At 34.4% G+C, this 21756-nt stretch overlaps 1 protein-coding gene across 5 annotated transcripts in view; it reads right to left on the bottom strand.

The window, feature by feature from the left end:
• GTDC1 (glycosyltransferase-like domain containing 1) overlaps window positions 1-21756 on the bottom strand; it is a 307853-nt gene that overhangs the window by 185264 nt on the left and 100833 nt on the right. The gene's annotated exons all lie outside the window — the stretch shown is intronic.

Here is a 21756-nt window from a genome sequence, read left to right as displayed (position 1 = left end):
AACCTCACAAATGAACAAACACAATACATTCAAAGATGAAATGGCAATTTTGACCATTTAGAACTGCCTATACCAACACTTCCTTCAGTTTTTTCCATAATTACCAGGAAATTTATTTCATTTTTAAAACTCAATCTGAAATAGCCTTCATTATTTCTAAATTGTAGAAGTTATTTCCATCATTAGTAAGATATCTCTCTGTGTTTTCACTTATAAAATAGCAGTTAACTTGGACAAAATACAATTCTTCAAATATTTAGTTCACTGACACCCAAAAAGAACTGACAAATATACCTGCAAAAGGAATGCAGGCGTGATTCACAGGCAATTTTTACTCTGCCTCCTTCCATCAACTAAAACAGAAAGTTTATAATAAAACAATGAATGACATCACTCATTTATCAGCTTATCCAAACGCTCCCAATGTTCATCTTGCCTCAGGTATTATTTAAACAATAAATCCTAACAAGGTGAGCTTTATCATTCCATACTGTGTCTCTGGCAGGAAAGGGCAAAAGGTGATAGCAAACACCACTAGGAACAAGATAATTCCTGACAGCTGCTGCTTGAGCACAAGTTAAATTGAACAGTTTATCTCAGCATGAAGATGTTATAAGGTTTTATGTTTAATATTTTTAAATTAACATAAAATCCAGAGAAAGCAGTTGGGCAATCTTTCACAAACATGACATACTACAATCACTGTATAAGCTGGATTAGTACTTATTACCATGCTACTACAGAATTAAGCTGTTTTTAGACCACCAAAGAGCTTTAAATTGCAACTTTTGTCTCTGTAAGAGAAACCTGTATTTAAAATGTCTGCTAAATTCAAATTAACGGCTACATCATTAGCTTACCATCTCACCAAAAGTATAAGCAAGCTGCTATTATAATCGTCTAACCAAAACGGCTCTGTGCTGCGAGCACATTAACACCATCCTGTAGATTTAGGTTTGTATCCATCTACATGTTTCAATTGTTTTCAATGCACCTTATAACTGCAATATAGTCATGTTAGCTTAAGGAATCCAAAGCCAACATAACGAAACTCAAGATTAGAGATTTTATTCTTTTCTGGCCCCTGTTGAATAAACTAGTTGTCTCACACCCCATTAATTAATATACAAAAAGAGATACTGCAATATAGAGACTTGGTGACTAATGTCAAGAAGCATACATGTATTAGTAGTATAGAAGGGCCGTGACATGAAAAACAGAGGACAAGCATTCATATACCAACCTGCCACATACAATCGAGCAATAATTGTACAAGGACTAGATTTTCTCCTCTGGCCCTGTGAAATCTTTTCAGTAGCCACCCACCCCCTGAATCTATTTATCTCATAACAGGGGAAACAGTTCACAATTTAACGCACACACCAGTTTGAGTTGTGTTACTCATGCTTAAATAATTCTTGCCAGGGCCTCAGTAGCCCTTTGACAAGAGAGTAAATCTCATTCCTCCAATTGTGCCACTTTGCTGAAAACTTAAACTTGTCTAGATTCCTGCTGCCCATCCCTGTTATCAAAGTCTTTGTTCTTCAGTTCCGTATCTCGAGTTCCTGTTTTTCACTATCTGCTCTTCAAGATTCTAGATCCTGTACTTTCTGTGATAAAGTATTTTCTGTACTGAAGGAAATGTTCTACATCTCCATGTGGTTAGCAAGCACTTAAATGCAGCTACACAGCCTAGAAACTAAATTTTCAATATTATTTTATTGTATTAAGTTAAATAGGGATACAGATACAAAATGGCTATTACATAGGAAAATTCTGGATGGGACAGTTTTCCTTAACCCAACACCCACAACAGCTGAACACAATTCGGCAATTAATTGATTCGGTAACCTTGACTTGCTCATGATAAACTAATATCTAAGTTCCTCCTGATTAGCTGAATTTCACCTACTAAGTTTTCCATTTCTAGATGGCACGACTTGTCCCTCTCCTGAAAATTATAAAATAGATGCTCATTTCATGTTTAGGCACAAAAATATACAAAAACTTAAATGAATACCATCCAAATTACCCTGGAAAGAATTAGCCACTATTTACTTTTTGGCAAGTGTATTTTGAACATTATGATCTGCAAGGGACTAGTCTAAGTGAAGGATGTAAAAAGAAAAAAAAACAAAGTAGCTAAGGCAAGAAGAAAATTAGCAGGTTGAGAAACTGAAAAGAGACCAAAGAGGCTAGGGCAATTTGTTCGATGAGAAAGTGACCAGAGAAAAGGCTGAGAAAGTTGACAGGGTTTTGTAAGGCATGGATAATTTTATATTTTATGGTAATTAACAATGAAAGAGGCTGATTGATTTTAAGTAGAAAAGTCAAAAACACTACATATATGCTATATGCACATATTGGGTATATTTACTGTATTTTTGATTTTGTAATATTTCATAACACTATTGCATTGTTTCAACTTTTTTGCTTTTAACCATTAACATGTAATTTAAAACTATGTTAAAAATCACTTCTTAAACATACCTTTCAATAGATTGTAGGCTAGGATATGTTATAACTTCTCCAAACTTAGAATTGTTCTTTATATTCCTATATCTCTTTTTAGAAAAATAGATATAGAAAAGTTTTAAATGTTTTTTGCATTCTCTCTTGTATTTCTATTACATTTGTTTATGTATTTCATGAAATTTTTAAATTATTACCTTTCCTTTAATTTAATTTCAGAAAATTTTATTCTCACTGCTGTATAGAAATAAGATTGTTTGATGCATTTTGGAAGAAGAACAGTTAGAAGAAAAAAGAAATGGCAGTAGCTTGGACTATGATGACAGACCACGAGAAGTAGCCTGATGGGGTTTGCTAATGGACTGGATATGAGAAGGGAAAGAAGCAAGCTGTTGTTGCCTTCACTTGTTACTTCCAAAATGTGCTAGTATCGCTTCAACATACTAGGCACTCAACAAAACTACATGTGTCAATGAAATTGCTTTGACACATTGCAAAAGCCTTGGGCGTCAGTACAATTTTTTAACATGTAAAACCTATGAAGAAAGATGAGTGAGTTCTAATATTCATTAATCATTGATAGACAAAATTCAGTTTAAGACAAAGTGCTTTAGTTGTCAGCTACTTCATCTTAATTAGAACATTTTCACTGCACCTTTAAATGCTATGGATTTTCAAAATCCTCTAAGCATATTCATAATAAAATGTTACCAATTGCTAAAACAATTTTTTAAAAAATGAGAACCCTCCCTGGTTGTGCAGTGGGTTAAAGCACAGCACTAAGAAGCTAAAGCCACTTCAGGATGAGTTCAATCCCCGCTCCGGAGGTGAGCACATGGGGTGGCAGACCTCTCCTGACCCATCCCACTGCTCCCTTCAGCTGTGTACTTTATTGGTGGACCTGTTCTGCTGCTCTGTCTCTGGTGAATCCTCTCACCGCCCCTGCACTTCTGGCATGTGCCCCAGTTCTGTATGCATAAATAAATCAATCTTAAAAAAATGAAAATGAATGTTTTATGTAAAGGAAAAGGTAACATAGCCATTTAATATCTCAGGTTCTGATGATGGCCATTTATGGACTGTAAGTAAAGCATCCAGTTTCCTGAAGCTGTTTCATAGATGAACACCCATTATTCAGCAGTTCTGCTTTTTTCCAATCATGTAGTGTTCCTTTCCGGTGCTTCTCATGATGCTCAGGAGAACACTATGTAAAGAACACATGTGCAGAATATAAGGTCTGTAATAGACTTGTCATTTGGTAGCATTTCTTCATGTTTCTAAACCTCTATCTGCTCTGAGTCACCAGGTTTCCAATCTGTTCTATGGATGCTTAAGGAGACAAATTACATAATACCTGTTGAGTTTTTTTTTTTTTTTTTTTAGTTAGAGGTACCATTTAAAGTTAAATGTCTCTTAAATTACTCCAGCAGCCTCTCAAGTCTTTAAATTCTTGGTGTCTGGCATTGTGACTAAAACCATAAAAGGCACTCAGTAATTATGTCTGTAACAAGAAAATAAGAAAGAGAAAGGGAGGATGGATCTAGTAGTAGGGTAAAAAAAGTACACATAAATTGATTTTTTTACAGTGTACCCAACATGTTTTTGATGTATTCTGGGACTAAGAGGACCAATTAAGAGTAGTCACATAAGATTCAAGGTAATGTGAAACACATTTATGGAGCATTTATATCTGTTTTAGACATCGTATCAATAAGTCGACAAATCAAAACACTGTCAAGTCTCTTTGACTTGTCAAACAAGGGATATAAGCTATTATCTCTGTTCCAAAAGAGCTGACAATATATTGATGAAATAAGCCATAAATACAGAAAGCATTAATAACAACAACAGCAATAGGTTACAGCTCCACCTTGCACAGAAATGTCACAACACAGGTAGAAACTGATTGAGAATGAAGAGAGAGCACTAAACAAGCACTTAATGTTTTAAAAGAAAACTAAGTATGGAGGAAAACCAGCAAGGTGCATGGTTACTGAGAATAGTATAGGTGCCTCAGTTGTGACATCCTGGGTCTGGAAGGATAAATGCTAATTGAATATGCCAGAGAGGAAGGATTGATGGCCAAAACGTAGAGTTAGGGAAGAAGTAGTGGAAAAGTGGTGTTCTAGCAGACCTAGAAATCACTGAATGTAGCATAGCACTATGGTGACTCATGTACATTTATTATTATACAAATAATGCTTTATTTCTCCTCATTATTCCTAATTACTGAGTTGTGAATGCTCACTGATAAGAAAAATAGTAGCAAAATGAGAGGATAAGGAATCAAATAAAGTACCACCATCACTACCACTCTCAAAATATGGGAGTTGCTGTACACATATCCAAAACAGATGAAATCAGTCTGTTAAAAGCATAGTTCTCCATCATCACATTAATAATGAAATCCTGAAATCACCATTACATTTTAAAGGAATGCAGGGAACCACATATTGTACAAGTTGTTCAACATAGATCATCTGATTTAATTATTACCCTAAGAGCTGTGTCTTCTTATCCCCATTTCCCAAACTAAGAAACTAAGACACAGGAGGTTGGTTAGACACTAAGACAATAAGAGTGGCTTGGAGACAGATATGAATTTCAAATCCATGTTGATTTGAACCCAAAGCATCTATTTTTTTCAGTTATTCTACACTTTTTTTAAATCACTAAAATTAGAATGTGACTCTTAATGTTTCCTGTTAAGTATATTTCCTAACAGTCTGTTTGAGAAATAAAAAAAATAGAAATCATGTAAAGAATTATACACCTGAAGAGTTTTATTTCACTTATCGCATATCTACTGAGGATCACATTCCTTTAGTTACACAGATTGTGAAAAGATAATGGAGATCTTCGGAAACATGCAATCAACGCCACACTCAAAGGTGCCAGACCATTGAATCACCCAGGAAGTTGTCAGTACAGTGAGAGAAAGAGAGAGAAATGGCTGGTATTAAGAACAGTATAGAAAATAAATATTTGGATTGGTTATTGGGAGAGAGGTTAATGTTAACCCAGAAGTTTTTCAGTGTATAACAGATAGGTACCTTCCTTAACACAGAAGTTGAATAAAGAAACATGCACTGCCAATACTAAATATAGTGCCCAGTAGGTATTAAAAAGTAATAAAGATGGGCCCTCCTGGTGGTGCAGCAGATTAAAGCACAGCACTAAGAAGCTAAAGCTACTTCAGGATGAGCTCGATCCCTGCTCCGGAGGTGACCCACATGGCATGGACCCACCAACTGCTCCCCTTAGCAGTGTACTTCATCTGTCAGCCTGTTCTGCTTCCCACTCTGTCTCTGGTGAATCCTCTCACTGCCCCTGCACCTCTGGCATATACTTCAGTTCTGTATGCATATATAAATAAATATTAAAAAAAAAGTAATAGCCCAATGAAGGAATATGCATTGGAGTCTGATTAATGTTAATAGTCTTATTCACCAAGGCATCTGCTAAGAATGTAGGTCCTGAGTTGTTATATTATTTTGCACATGTTCTATCTGTTCCTCCAATAACTCATTTTGTCTTGTTTTCTCCCAAACATATTAACAAACTATTTATTCATTGATAAGATAATGTAAGATCTACTGTTATTTTCTTTAGTATTCTACAGTTTCCTTAATGTAACAGTTACCATTCTGGATTTTAAGTTCCCTTAAAGGAGCGGCTACATCTTTCTGTTCACTATCCTATTTCAAATGGTCAATTAAGCTGAATGAATGAATGAATGAATGAATGTCATCTAATACCCCAGTAATATGAGATAGTCAAGTTGGTTGATTATATTAGTAAAGGAGTCAATATGATATACAATATATTCCTTTCACCCGAAAGCAAGTTGGGAAGCATCTCATGTCCCCAAGAAAGCTTTGATCTTACTTGAGCACCCAAAATAACCCCAGGAAGTGGTCTTTGATACCATTCTTATAAAATATTTTACTTTTTTCTCAGGTTCCTAAATAATGTGTCAGGCACCATTCTCTACTTCTCCATACTGACACACCAAGGACTTAAGATATGACCCAAAGAAAAGATCTCCTGGGGAAAGGAAGGTGTCAACCTGGAACAAAGATCAGGAATGTATTATATCATGATAATAATTTCTGTCATCTTTGGGGATTCATGATCATCAGCCTTGAAGAAGTAACTGAAATTAGCATGCAAAGCATGTCTAACTTGCTGAGTGCGCTGGGAACACTTCATATGGTGTTTTATCTCCATAAACTAATATAATTAGTATGTGAAATATTTATAATTCACCTCATGATTAATCTATCATAGAAGACTATTCCTTAGCAGCAGCACATCATTTTATATTGGGATGTTCTTTGTCCTTTAGTTCATGTCACCCATGAGTCTCAGGAGTTCATTTCCAAGTAGCATAAAGTTGAAAGATCAGAGACCCAAAGTGAGGGATGTAAGTCCCATCATCATTCCAACCTTTTCTTATGGGTGCTATCTAAGAGTATACACAGTTAAAGACTCACTGACCAATCAAGCCAGAAGACTATTGCTCAAATAGTATAGATTATTCAGCTCACTCATAGGCCTAAGCAACGAACTATTACCAAGAGTGAGTTTCATATGTTATCATGATTTTCGGCTTAAATATGACATAGGTGATTAAATAATCACAGCAACACCAAATAACAATAATATTTACCCCATGGCATATCAACTAACCTATCCCTGAAATCATACAGAAATAGGTACTTTGCACCCAAAAAACAAATAATGTAAAAGGGAATGGTAACTGGTTGTTTCTACTGATTTACATCTAACTGATGAAATTAACAAGCACAAAATAAAGTATCTCCTAAATTTTGAATCGTTCTATAATCAGTCATAAAATCTAGGTTTTTTGGTTTGGTTTTTGCTTTTTTTTTTTTTTTTGGTTATGCGGAGTTGTTTTAAATTTACTCACCAGAATTTTGTATTCTGAGTTGTTCTATGTTGTTCTATTATCCGATTTGTGACATTTTGTTATACTTCTCATAAAGATTAGTCCTGTGTTTTGATTATTTTTCCTATGTTTGTTTTGGCAATCTAAGGTAGTCCTTTGAAATCTTCCATGAATTTGGTTTTTAATACGCCACTTGGAAAAATACTTCTCCAGAAATAATTTATTTAATATCTCAATGTTTTGGTGTTTTACACATTACTTTTCATTCTTAGGGTATCCCTAGAATATTAACTACAAAAATCAAAGCTAGCAGAGTAAACTGTACATAGTAGGCTTTCAAAAAACTGTTTTGGAGAATAAAATAATTAAATAGTGTAGTACATCTGCAATAGGAAAAAAACAAAGTTGTAAGTCACAGGATTGTTTCCTGGTCTTTAACATTTTTGTTTCAAAGATGAGACTTTTTATGGGAATGGCTTTGCAAGTCCTGTGCTTCTTTCTCATCAAGCCAATCCTATAAAAAATTCTAAGAGTATATTTCCAGATCTATATCACACAGACAAACATTTGAATGCTTGTTTTCTAAAAGATCAAAACTTCCTATCTTAATGAAGTAAAAATGCTATTTTAAAAATCTTCAACTAGCTAGCTAAGTTTTACAAATAAAGATATTTTTTTAAAGTATGACCCCTTTGATCACAATTTAAATAATTCCCATCTTTAAAGTAACTAATAGATACATAGAAGCAGAAAGAAAAAGTACAAAATGGTATATAAATAACATTAAGTTTATCTACAAAATGAAGTATTGAGATTATTCACTACAACCTAAATGACACAGTACACTGAGATGCATTTCTTCCTCTTTCCCTCCCCCTACTCATCTTTTTCTTCAGGAACCTGCCATTTCCAAGGGAACATTTCCATACCAGATGACTTAGCAGCAGAAACTCCTAAGTCTGAGGATCTCTGTCAGAGTTTGAGGCAAAGTTTGAACCAACTCAGCCATAAAAAGGAAGCTGCAGATGCTGCTTATGAGGCTGCCTCCGAATGCCAATAGTGGCAGCAATTTGAAATGAGATATTGGGGTGATAATACACTTCAAGTGTGGGAAAGGCCCATTCAATGAGCAAAGAAAATACAAAAATAATTATGTGACTATGCTTCACCCTTTTTCTCCACACAAGATTTATTTGGTATGGCTCTAAATATGTACCAGAGGCACTACAGATCGTCATCTACATCTCAATGTCATTTGATTTTCTGTTACCTCTACCTGAGGATCAAATATCATAGGTCACATAAGAGCCGTCCTAAGCCTCTCTCTGCCATGTAAAAAGACATTTACAGATAAGACACAGCATGGACAGTTCCCTTCTGAGTCAGTCCTTTCCATCTGTCCCTTTATTGTAATTGTAATACAGAGGTCTGGGGATGTCAGGAAGTAAACAGAATGCCATGAGAGAAACAGGCAGAGAAGCTCAGGCTTGATTAGGGAAAGGCAGATTGGCATTAAAAGAGAAAATGATTGAGATAGAAATTAAACAAAGAAAATTTCTAGTTGAATATATGTTAAGGACAGAGGAGATTATGAGTCTCTATTAGACTGTAGCGGAAAAGCAAATGCATAGGACCATAAATATATACAGTCTTTTCAAGTAAGCAAATATAAATCTGTCAGATAGAACCTTATAGATCGGGGCTTGTGTGTGTGTAATGTGAGTATGCTTGCATACACATACACACACACAGACACACAACACACACACGTCCTCCACACACAAAGGGTTAAAAGATAAGCTATCCTTGATATTCTGCCCTTCATCTTTATGCTTTGGCAATTGAGATATATAAATACTTGGCTAAAGTTATATAAGAACTAATATTTAATATTTCATATAACTTTGTTTAAATTACAAAGTTGTATATACCATTATTTTTCATTATTAGGATGATACCAACTCATTATAAGTGAATTTCATGATAAACTGCTCTTTTACTTAGTTCCAAAAGCTAAATATATTTAGGTGGGACATGGTAATAAGTTTTTCTAATAACTTCTTGTATAGAACAACACTTTCAAAGAAATGTTAGTATTTTACCACTCCATAGGAATCAGTAACAAGGCGAGATTTTCCCAAGAATATTCCAACAGTCCTTGAAAAACTAAGACTTGTCACAAAACCTGAGCATCTGGCAACTCTGCCACCATGAAGTATCCATATGGAAGAGACCAAAATGTGTCAAAGTACCCAAAATGATTTTGGATAGTGTAGAAGATAGAATAAATAATTCAGTATCTTCAACACTTTCAACAGCAGGTAGTGGATATGCTACCTGCTTCTATAATGTGCCAGAATGTAACATAAGTGTGTGAGGCTGTATGTGTGTGAGAGAGGAAGACAGAAAGAATAAGTATACATAAGGCTAAAACTTATTTTTATATAGAAGTATTTCTTAGGTAGTGTTCTTTGTGGAACATCAGATCTCTGTAAGCATGGATTAAAAAAATACACAGAGAAAAAAATGGAGTTGATGAAAACTTATTTTTAAGATAAACATAGCAACAAATATATTATTTCAGAATCAATGAAAAAAGCTGCATTAACCTAACATTATGGTTGAAATTGCATGTGCAGAAAAGTCAGAAAACCAAAAAAATTATGATTCCCCCAGCAACCATAACTGTGTCCTCATGCATACATGAGTATTTTGCATTATTGTAATGATGATACATTTCAGCCTTAATATCAGTTTATGCAATGTGACTGAATTAGGATTCTTTTGGGAACTATAAATTTGAATTTCTGGACTTTTGTGAATATAAAATCTTATAACTATAAAATTATATTAACATGGGGTGGGGTCTTTGTATTTTCTGAACTTAAAAAGACTGTAAATAATAAATGATTGACAATTTTAAAGTAGCAAAAGATTGGCTGATTAGTAGCAATCCAGAAAGGATTTGATAGAGAGCTTACAACCTTAAACTAGAAATACATGTACTACAAACAAAAAGAAATGTCCCCTTGAAGATAAAGACAAACACAGGCAATAAGTCTTTGTGGGAATAAGTAAATTTACTTTTCTATAAAACATTAGTTTCCGATTATAAGTTAATTTTATTCAACTATATTCCAAAATGAGTACAAATACCAAACCCTGAAATAATTCTCTCATCATATATTCCTGATTTTATCCTAGAAAAATAGTATTAAAATGGTCTCCCATATTTTCCAGAATAAAACCTTCATTTGTGTAAGATGGCAGAACATAACCTATAAGGTGAAACTGCATTGCTCTCACCAACCAGTTTTTGATATATAGTTGAAGCTGATTCAAAATATGAAGCTGATTCACAAAGAAATAGATATACAGTGATACATTAAGCATAAGAACAACCTAACTATATTTTTGTAATTATTTACATATCATTCCACCATGGAGTAGTTGGAGATGAATTTAAAATTTGTAATTTTAGGGAAAAAAATTACAAAAATTTCAAGAAGGTGGCATTTTCAACTGGCCTTAATAATCAGTAGTTGTTTGTTTGTTTGTTTGTTTGTTTTTAAACAAAGTTAAAACATTCTCAAGTGACAAGATAGCCTGTAGAAAGATCCAGAAGTATAAGTGGCCAGTACCTTTTTGGAGAACTTTGGCTGAGCTAAGTTAGGTATTCATGGAATAGCTGTAAAAGAAAAAGATGCAAATGCAGTAAAGTTGTATTGTAGAGGACTTGAAAGGCAAAGCTGGTAATTTTAACTACAATGCATAAGCTCAGTGGGGCCTTGAACATTCATACAGTTATACTTTTTGGTAAGAAAGCAGCAAAATAATGAAACAAACACGTCACAACAAAACAGAAAATACAGTAAAAGTAAAAACTAAGGACAAAAGAGACCAGTTATGAGACTATTATAACAATCCAGATATACTACAGTGAAGGCCTGAAGAAAATTGGAGAATTAAGAGGTACTTTTAAGAGTCTGAGACATATGACTTAGAAATACTGTGCAAGGCCCTCTTTGGTAGCACAAAGGGTTGGAGGCACAAGGGGATAAGGCTAAGAGCAGCCACTACAGCATGAGTTTGATCCGGAGCAGAGTGCTGACCCACAGGGCACAGTACACCTTCCGGTCTTACCAGCTGTTTCCCTCAGCAGTGTGTTTCACTCAAATTCACCTGTTCTATTCCCCACTATCCCCATTGTCTCTGGTGAATCCTCTCATCCCACCACCAACCACATCTCTGGCCTGTGCCCCAGGTCTTGGATGCATAAATAAATAAATCTTAAAAGAAAAGAAATAATGCGCCATTACTAAAAATAAAGAATCAAGGATGGTGCCTGATGTAAGGAACAAAAACGACTGCCTGCTGTGAAGTAGCCAGTAGTTTCTCAGCAATCAACAGCTTTCTTAAAATTAAGGTACTGGGCTCTATACAAATAAACATTTCCTGTGAGCAAAAAAAGCTAGAAATATGGTCATCAAGAAGCTGATTACAGCAATGAAGACAATACTATTCTTTATACCTATGTCATTTACAAATTTGAACCTCATTTTTGGGAGAAAAATGGCATGGGTTGTATAAATGAGAAAATTGGGGCTCCACATGTAAGATTTCCTAAACCTCACAGAGGTGTGAAGTGGACCTAGAAGTTTTTATTTTGAAGTTACAGACAAGATCGTCAAGAAAATGTGGAGAGAAGAGGTAAGTGAGTTGCCTGCAAAACTCCAGGGAAAACTGCAGACAGCAAAGTGTGATTATTCAATTGCCCAAAAGATGAGTAGGATGCTTAGTAAAGTGTTAAGGGCTTGGACTCAATACACCCTGCACATTTTCTCAAAGGAATTCTAAAGCAAATCTGCAAGATGCGAAATACATAAAAATGCATTTGAGTAAAACAGATGAGCTTCACCTAACTTAACCCCTCTTTCCTTCTTTTCACAATGCTCTTTATACACAGATAGCTAGTAAGACAAATCCATGCAGCCCAATAAAAATACAAGCCATAAGGGTACACAATTTGGGACCTCTGAGTGTGGTGTGAGAGCAGCACAGGTAGCACTTGGGGTCTAAACAGATCATACTGAAATCAGGATTTAATTCCTGACTAAGTTTTCCACTGTCATGTTCTTCCACTAATGAAGATTTGGAATTCTTTCTCTCATGGGTTTCTCAGTGATCAACAGCTTTCTTTGATTTTAATGCATGTCAATAGTCACTTGTTCATTGCAATTCCATACCATGAAAGTGGCATATTTAATTGAGTCAAATGCCTACAGGTGTTTATTCCAATAACCTGTTGCATAAACTCCCTACTTGCAGCATCTAGTAAGAAATTGGCCACATGATTCCATATCTATGTCAAAAAGGGAAAAAATGGCACAATGTCAAGAGGTCCAAATTAAAGAAATGGAGACCTATGTTTAAGGAAATTTGAAGAACCATAAAGGAAAGAAGTTGTACATTCTAATGTTACTAATATGGCCAATTACGTGTTGGATAAAGAAAGGATCTGAATACCACATAGGGTTGTGCTTTTTGATAGCAGACTTGTAATATTTTTCCATTTTCATATAAATTATAAATGAAAAATTCAGTCCAATTGATAGTAAAAACAGTAATCATTATAAAAAAAAAACACCCAACCCAGCCATGTAGTAAAAACAGTAATCATTTTAAGATTTTATTATGGTAGTACCTTTGTACAAATGTGAAGTAATATATAAAGAAAATCATAGGCTGATTCTTAGATAATTTATTCAAGGAGTAAGTTATGAAAATTCATCAATAAGTAGAATAATGAGGCAACTCAAAGACAGCTCACCATAGTGTCTATTTATGCAACTCCAATTTTAATTTAGTCTGTATTGACGGACTCTTTTATTTCATGTGTTATAGTCATGGTAAATCTAGAAACAACATGCATTGCATCTACAGTCTACAAGGTAAAAAGATGTCTAGACGTGACACAGACAGTTGCTTTTTGCTTCAAGTGATAAATATTTTAGTTGTAAAGAGATCTTAAGAAAAAAAAGTACATATTTTGCAAGTAACCATGTGCATTAAAATTTTTCCTTTACTCTCCGGATTTTACACAGTAATTTGCCTTTGGAAGAAACCATGTTGATATTCTCCTGGGTGGTACTCAGGCATCTGTTAAAAGAAGTCAGCAAGGAAAGAAAAGAGAGACTGGGTCCATACCAAGCACAGAGAACACACCAGAGGAAACAGAACCAGCTATCACAAAAAAAAACAGTGGACCGTTCAAAGGAACTGGGTCCAAAGGACATAACTGGACAAGATGTAAGTTGAATTAATGAATAAAACAGAAAAGTAAAGATTCCAAGGAGAAGTCTCATTCAGAATTCAGGAGGTGACCCTGGAAAACTGTGCTGGCATGAGACACAAAGTGTGACTGGGACCATGCAGAAGATAGACCGGGCAGGAACTAAGAAAGAGATAGCCAAGGTGCAGAAGGGGCCTAAAAGAGCAAGAGAGTAACTAGGGCAAGGGACTAGACTAAGGAAGCTTGGCCAGAGAGAGTGAAAACTGACAGAGAGAAGATAAGAAGATGAGGAAAGAGGAGGGGGAACACCGCAAAGTGAGGGGCTAGAACAGACCCCATGGCAGCTGGCAATAAGAGAGACCCAAGGAATGGAGGGGCAGCAGAGAGGAAGCAGAAGTCCAAGGTCTGAGATGGATAAAACTTTTCTCAAGTCACATCAACTGGTGGGGCAGAGACTAAAGATGCAGCAGTTGATTCAGGTAAGGACGGTTCAGGTACTGTGCAAGACTGGACCTACAGGTAGAGGGCATCAGTGGACAGGACTGTTCCCAGCTGAGGAAGCCAAGGCTGGGAAATGAGATGAGGCTGGACTGAAGCAAACAAAATAACACAAAAATGTTTCTGAATTATGTGATTTTATGAATTTTATTTATATTTTCAGGGAAAAATCCTCAATTACATTGAGTAAAATTAAAGCTGACTAATGTAGAGGTTATAAATGTACTATTTTACAGTAACATTAAGATTAGATACACCAAAAAAGACTAAGGATGTAGGCTAAATAAGAGCTGCCGCGATTATGATTTTTATAGGTTAGATCCAAAAGTTTTGTTATTACGTACTACTTGTACAATTCAAAAAAAGTACTAATAACAAGAATTTTATAGCAAGTGAGCTTACTGTCTTTTGAATTATTTGATTTAAAACAGTATCCACTGGAAGTACTTTTCTTGGGAAAAACACAAAGTATTTACATGTGCCTTACATACATACACATGAAGACTTCATAAAATCTATCATTAGTTATCATCATACCTAATTTGTCATTATTATAAAATAATTAACCTAAAGAGAAAATTTACATGTTTAATTTTTAAATTCCCTTTATTATAATATAATTATTTGTGAAGCGATTATAAAAATTGAAAGAATCACTGTGGTGTGCTGTAATACAAATTAATTGTAAAGCATGCAAGGAATAAGAATCATGTCATTTTCATATTTTTAAAATCCCATGCTATATAGACTGTTTATCAGTTGCATTCACCCTATTACACTATCATAGGTAAGAGCTTGGAGTCTGAAGGCACACCACCTCTTCCACTAATGACCAACCATGTCATCTTGGGCAAATTTGCTTGCCCTGTTTGCCTCAGTTTCTTCATATGATAAGAGGGGTTAATAATAGTACTCTTCTAATGGGGTGGTATTAAAATACATAAAGTGCTTAGAACAGTCTAAGTGATACAGCACATTGTAAGTGCTATATAAATTGTGAAAACTATTTGCCATTGTCAATTCCATTTTTGAAATGAAATACCAATAAAACAATGAGTTAAAGTTCTAAAATATCACATAGTTTCTTCTCTATTCCTTGTCATACAAAATGTTACTAAAATTATTATTGGAAATTTCTCCTAGAAACAAACAGCAATAGATGTAATTGCTTCTGATCTCCAGGCAATAACCATTTTTCAGTGCCACTGCAGTGAAGTAAGCCCCACACTTCCTAGAATCTACTGAAAGAACACTGTCAGTCTTTTTTCCAAACACATATCCTAAAAATGAATTCATCTGGGAATAACTTTTCTCCCTACATGACTTTTAGAGTTGGGAGAGGAAAAATTATTTCTTTTGATTGCCAAAATCATGATATGCACTATCTTTGAAGTCTTTTTCAATGAATACGGTGCTCTGATCACATTAGTCGCCCAATTCTAAGAACTACAGGTTACTAGTCTATCGGTTGAATTCAAATGATATTCTGCTACTTTAACCCTACGTGTTTTTAAAAGACTGGCTAGGATCACACTTCAATTGTTTATACTATGTTTTAGGTCAGTTCAAAATTAAGCAAATTAGAGGAAGTCAAAGTTCATTTCGACTTTTAGTTCTTAAGTCAAATTTGCACAGTGCAGATTTAGCATGTTCATATTGTTTATGAACAGCATGCTAGTACTAAAGATAATATCCATTCTTAGAGTTTCTGTTACCATAAAGGCCCTCATACTTAAATACTTAACTGAATGTTGGATATCTTCACTCAACTGAATGACAGTCAGCAACATCTTAAATTCCAAAGGGTCAAATCAGAATGTGTCATCTAATCCAGTAAAAATAGTTTGCTGTATTTGTGCAATTTAAGGCACAACTATCCACCAAACCAAAACCTGTACGTTTTTCTTTTGACTCTATTTCCCTAAATTTCTATATGTAACTTACTAATGAATATAGTCCATGGTATTTCCTGAATATTTCTCAACTCTGTCTCTTAATCTCTGGTATTATTCCATTCTTATATTGTAAGCCTTATCTACTCAAAATACACCTAATGCACCTTCTTATTTCCAAAGCTGCCTTCCCAACAAGCTCAGCCTACACCTAGTTACAAGTCATATCTGAGAAAGCAAATCTGGTGTGGTCACTCTTGTAAAAACTGCAAGACCCTTGGGTTAGTATATAAAATGTCAACATGTACTCACCTCCACCTAGTCCTACAAATTCATTTTCTGCTCTGAACCTTAAGTTCCTTATCCATACTAGGCTGTTTTTGTCTCTATGTTTTTGCTTACTGTTTAACTGGCATGTTTTACTGCTATTTGTGTGACCTTCCTGAAATCAAATCAGTAATTCCCTTCCATTATTAAAGAACCAACTGTAACTATTCCTACAAAACACTTCCCAGATCCTTCTACTAACTCTCAAGTTGAACTATGCAGTCCTCTTGAGTGCTTTCATATTTTCACTTCCCCAACTATGTTTTAGAAAATTATGAAAAGATTTTATACATATTTGAAATCTTTCACTCCTTACCTTTGCTCACATCATATACAAAACTTTTGATACAAACAAAATTAACAATAAATTAATAAAGTTAATAAACAGAATTTATTATTATAGTATTTGCTTGGTTAAAAAAAAACTATAAAATTTCCTACACACTATGCATATTAGTTAAAACAAACCTTTGATTTTGTCTTCTATGTTAGTAACAATTCCAACACCCTTCATCCCTAGTTCATGCATATAGGAACCAACTTTCCTGCCACTTGCTTCACTCTATATCCTAAAAATGAATTTCATCAGAGTCATCACCACTACCCCAAACACATATATCTGTGCCTCTGTCTCAGCATGGAAAACATCTTTCTTATCCTACTTCAAAACATTTCCATAAACTGCAAACCTCCTGCCCTGGGCACTGTAAGTTACTCTGTCAGTTTTGGTTTCATTAATCTTGGTACACATTATATTAAGGTATGTCTCTAAGTCTATGCAGCAACACTACTTCCCTGTCCATGCCAAAATGCCTGTGACAAAGATGTTTGATAAGGAGTAATTTAATGTATTCTCAATTAATTCATCCTTTTCCTATTCCCCCAACTAGATGAACTGAAAGGACTTGTCTTAGCTATATACACTCCACTTTAAATAAATACTCTCTATGAAAGCTCAATAATATTATATATTCATGCATGATCTTCAAGTACAAATCTCTAGCTTTGCACTCTACCTGCACACATGTCGTTTATTTCCAGTGGCCTAGTAGAAATACCTACTTGTATGTCATGCTATTACTGTAAACCTGTATACCAATATCAGACTAATTCAGTCCTTCCTTCCTCCAATATTCCTTGTTTTTCTCAACTTCACTTTTTCTGCTAAGAGCATAGTTACAAAATAGGTCAATGGATCGCTAGAATACAGTTGAAAGTATATTTGATTGTTCCCTTATTCTTAACTCTTATAACAAAGTAACACCGAACTGCTAATTTTTACCACAAATAAAGATAATCAGTTTTGCCACTGTTCCCATCCATCAACAGCTCAGACCACAAAAACTGAGTATCTTCTAAAATGATTTCTCTGTCTGCAACTTTTTAACACATTTGCTTCCATGTTAATTTTACAGAAACATACTATAACTAACACAATCTGTCAGATCTGTTGAGAAACTACCTGGCTTTAAACAGAATAACATGAAATGAACTTAGGTTATTCTGAAGCAAAATAATAGGTAACTCTCCTTTTCAAAATCTTCCAAATCCAAACCTGGTTAATGGGTAGAATTCTGAAATACTTTAATTTCAGCCTACTTCTTATTTCACTACTTAAACTGAATTACTTATAGAGAAAAATCTTGGCCCAGCAAGCAGATCCTTCAGCAGCTCAAGGATATAAGACAGATTTTTACTTTTATATTACAACACCATCCTTGGCAACTACAGAATTAGGAGCAATAGCATATGGATCTCCTTTCAATCAATGCAGAAAACCAATACCTCAGATATGTGTTAATGACCTGAAGATTATTTGCTCTGATACATACTAAAATATTTGTCATTGAAATGGTATGATACACAAGATTTGCTCAAAAATAATACAGCGTGGGATAGGGAAGAATAAAGTGAAATTGTATCACAGACAATGACTGATCATGAACTGATAGTTACTGAAGCTGAATGATGGGTATATAGTCATATGATACCACTATTCTTATATTTATATATAATCTTTAATAGAAAGTAAAATGAACTTGAAATCAAATGTTAAGTGAATATTTACCACGGACAATGTTTCTATGGTCTAAATATTGTTGTTAGTTTACTAAAATTAGCAGTATTTATAAAATGCTAACATTTTAAAACTATCCTCTCTACCTCTCATAAGCATCTAGCCAACTAATATTTGAAAAGAATATTATTTGCTCATCTTTGAATCACTGAAACTTTTTCATTTTAAGTATAAGAAGCATTAAGCTATGTATATAGACTTTTTCTGACGCTCAGGAGAATTATCTTTATTCATAAAATTAGTCTATTCCACTAATTGTTAATCTACTAAGGTAGACCCTTTTCACTAAGGGATTTAACTAGGAAACAACATAGTAGAAAATGTGATTATATTTTGTTAAGATGTGCTATGAAAAATATCACTATTCTATAAATTGTTCCTTTAATAAAGATCTGCCTAAGTCCACTGAGAACTATTGATTGTAACATGAGCCACATAGTAGAATGACCTGATATATTTTTAAAATCCACATGCTAAAGTCAAATCCAACACCAAATAAATCAGAATCAAATGAGATGTGATTGTTATCAACACTTCTTAAATATCTTAAGTGATGTCAATGTGCAAAGTTGAAATATAATGTTTTAAAACTATGTAAATAAGTGGTTTTATTTTTTACATACAAATTTTCATGTAGAAGCAAGAATCAAAAGGATAACAAACCTCACATACCTAATAACATTTTGACAGTTGGATTCAAACATACCCAATTTAAACAGCTACCAACATATTTGCAAAGATTGGTTCAGCTATCCCTCCTATTTTATTTATGTTTTGGTAAAATATGTTAAATCAAAGATCAGATGATCTTAAACCATAAGATCATTTCATCACTCAGTATCCCAGTATATAACATATTTTTATGATTAACCTGGAGTACCCTGATGCACAGGTAGTGGGTCTGCATCATTGCTAAAGAAGCTCAAAGAATTCACAATGAACATCCACAGTGAAGGCATAATGGGTGCTTTTTTTTTTGTACTGAAATAACACTGCATTAGAATATTATATCACTTGTAGATATGCATTATTAAAAATCATTATCTGTGCCCTCCCTGGTGGCGCAGTGAGTTAAAGCACAGCACTAAGAAGCTAACTTCACTTTAGCTTAAGTTCGATCCCCGCCTGCCCCAGGGGTGACCCACATGGCCAGGCAGACCTCTCCTGACCTGCCCGCTGCTCCCCTCAGCAGTGTACTTCATTGGTCTGCCTGTCCTGCTCCCCACTCTGTCTCTGGTGAACCCTCTCACCACCCCTGCACCTCTGGCCTGTATCCCAGTTCTGTATGCACAAATAAATAAATCTCTAAAAAAAAAAAAAAAGCAGTATCTGTATTAATACATTAAGTTCAGCACAAAAAAAAAAAAATGTAAAGCTATCCATCACCATACAGTAAGGAAACATTTTATTTATTATCCTCCACAATAAATAAACCAGTAATCTGAGCAGCGGGGAGATACTATCTCTCTACTCCAATACTATTTTGCTATATAAACTCCTTGAAAAGATAATCCAAAACAAAAAGGCATTTAATAACTGTGTAAGATAGGCAGAAATGGAATACACCCATGAAAAACCATTCCCAACATTCTTTGTGACAAATACGTGTGTTATGATTACTGAGATTCTTGATACACTATAGTACTATAAAACCATTTTCTAGAATGATTGAGCCATTTTATACACACATCAATAACATAACTGCTTCTCTTTTAAAAATGTCCATGATTTCAAGCTTCCTTAACTTCTCCTATCCTACTGTCACCACAAAATACACCATATTAACTAGGTGAAGAATAGCATAATGATTAAGAATAGACTCCTAGGGTCGGAAAACCTGAGTTTAAATAGCACTACTATTTACTAGCTGTGAGATCTGGAGTGGGTCACTTCCTAAATGTATGTCTGTTTCTACAGTAAAAAAGTGAAGATAATACTCGCCCTACTTATTATTAGTGTAATTATTAAATTTGTTAACAAAATGAGAGTATTCACAACAGTGTTTAAGAAAGTGGTAAAATCTGGGCCCTCCCTGGTGGCGCAGCGGGTTAAAGCACAGCACTAAGAAGCTAAAGCCACTTCCGCATGAGGTCGATCCCCACCTGCCCGGGAGATGACCACATGGTACGGCAGACCTCTCCTGACCCACTCGCTGCTCCCCTCAGCAGTGTGCTTCATTGATCTGCCTATTCTGCTCCCTACTCTGTCTCTGGTGAACCCTCTCACCCTCCGCATCTCTGGCCTGTACCCCAGTTCTGTATGAATAAATAAATAAAATCTTTAAAAAAAAGAAAGTAGTAAAATCATAAGCTAATATGATGATCTCTAGCTGCTCTTCCAAGTCCATTTTAGCCCTATCCGTCCTTGAAAATTGAGTTAGACAATACTCCATGACAATAGATGACTTCTGCTCTAAATGCTCAATTGTTCCCCATATATCTGGCCCTTGATATTTTATGTTATGTCAGGTCTGGATAAGCCAGTGTCATTTTTCTTCACCAATCCTTCACAATCTTAGTAACAATAATAATTAAAAGGTTTCTAGCATTTATAAAAATTTCTAATTTTCTTGATCCTATTACTGTCAAAATAATGCTTCCTAAACTATGAATAGCAAGCAAAAATCTCTATATCAACAAAGCAAAAAAAGAAGTGATTTTCAAGGGATAAGTCAATAAATAACATTTTTAGATTGATAGGAAAACAACTACAATGCTGGACATCTTAGTATTTGGGTGAAATACTTTTAAAAGAATATTTCCTGTATTATATATCAAGATAGTAGAAATTATACCTACTTAAACCATACTAGAGCAGTAACAGAATTTAATGTAATAAATGTGGTACAAAATTGACTTAGGACTAATATTAATAAAGTAGGAGACCAAATAATTTAGAGATTATAACCATGAGACTAAAACAAAAACCAGATTTCAAATGCAGAAAAATACAGAAATTTTACAATTTCTTAAAGTAAAAACATCAACTTCAACAGTATCTTGACTGTAGTATATGACTTTGAAAACCAGTGTTTTTAAAATTCAGTTATTTTTAAACAAGTTTAAAAATAAAAAAATATACATTTTATATATCCTAGAGTATTTCTATATCTATAGGGTAACATTAAAGATTATAAAAACCAATGAAATGGAAAGCATGAGTATTGTTTTTTTCTACTTGTACATGAGACTGGAATTGAGATCCACAGTGGCAAAATAAAGACAACTTTGATACAAAAACATAATTATATTAAGAATGTTGAAATCATGTTAAATATACTTTAAAT

This window comes from Condylura cristata, unplaced genomic scaffold, assembly GCF_000260355.1.
Source record: "Condylura cristata isolate star-nosed mole 26May11 unplaced genomic scaffold, ConCri1.0 scaffold00002, whole genome shotgun sequence".
Classification (NCBI taxonomy): domain Eukaryota; kingdom Metazoa; phylum Chordata; class Mammalia; order Eulipotyphla; family Talpidae; genus Condylura; species Condylura cristata.
This window is presented reverse-complemented; position numbering and strand designations above follow the sequence as displayed.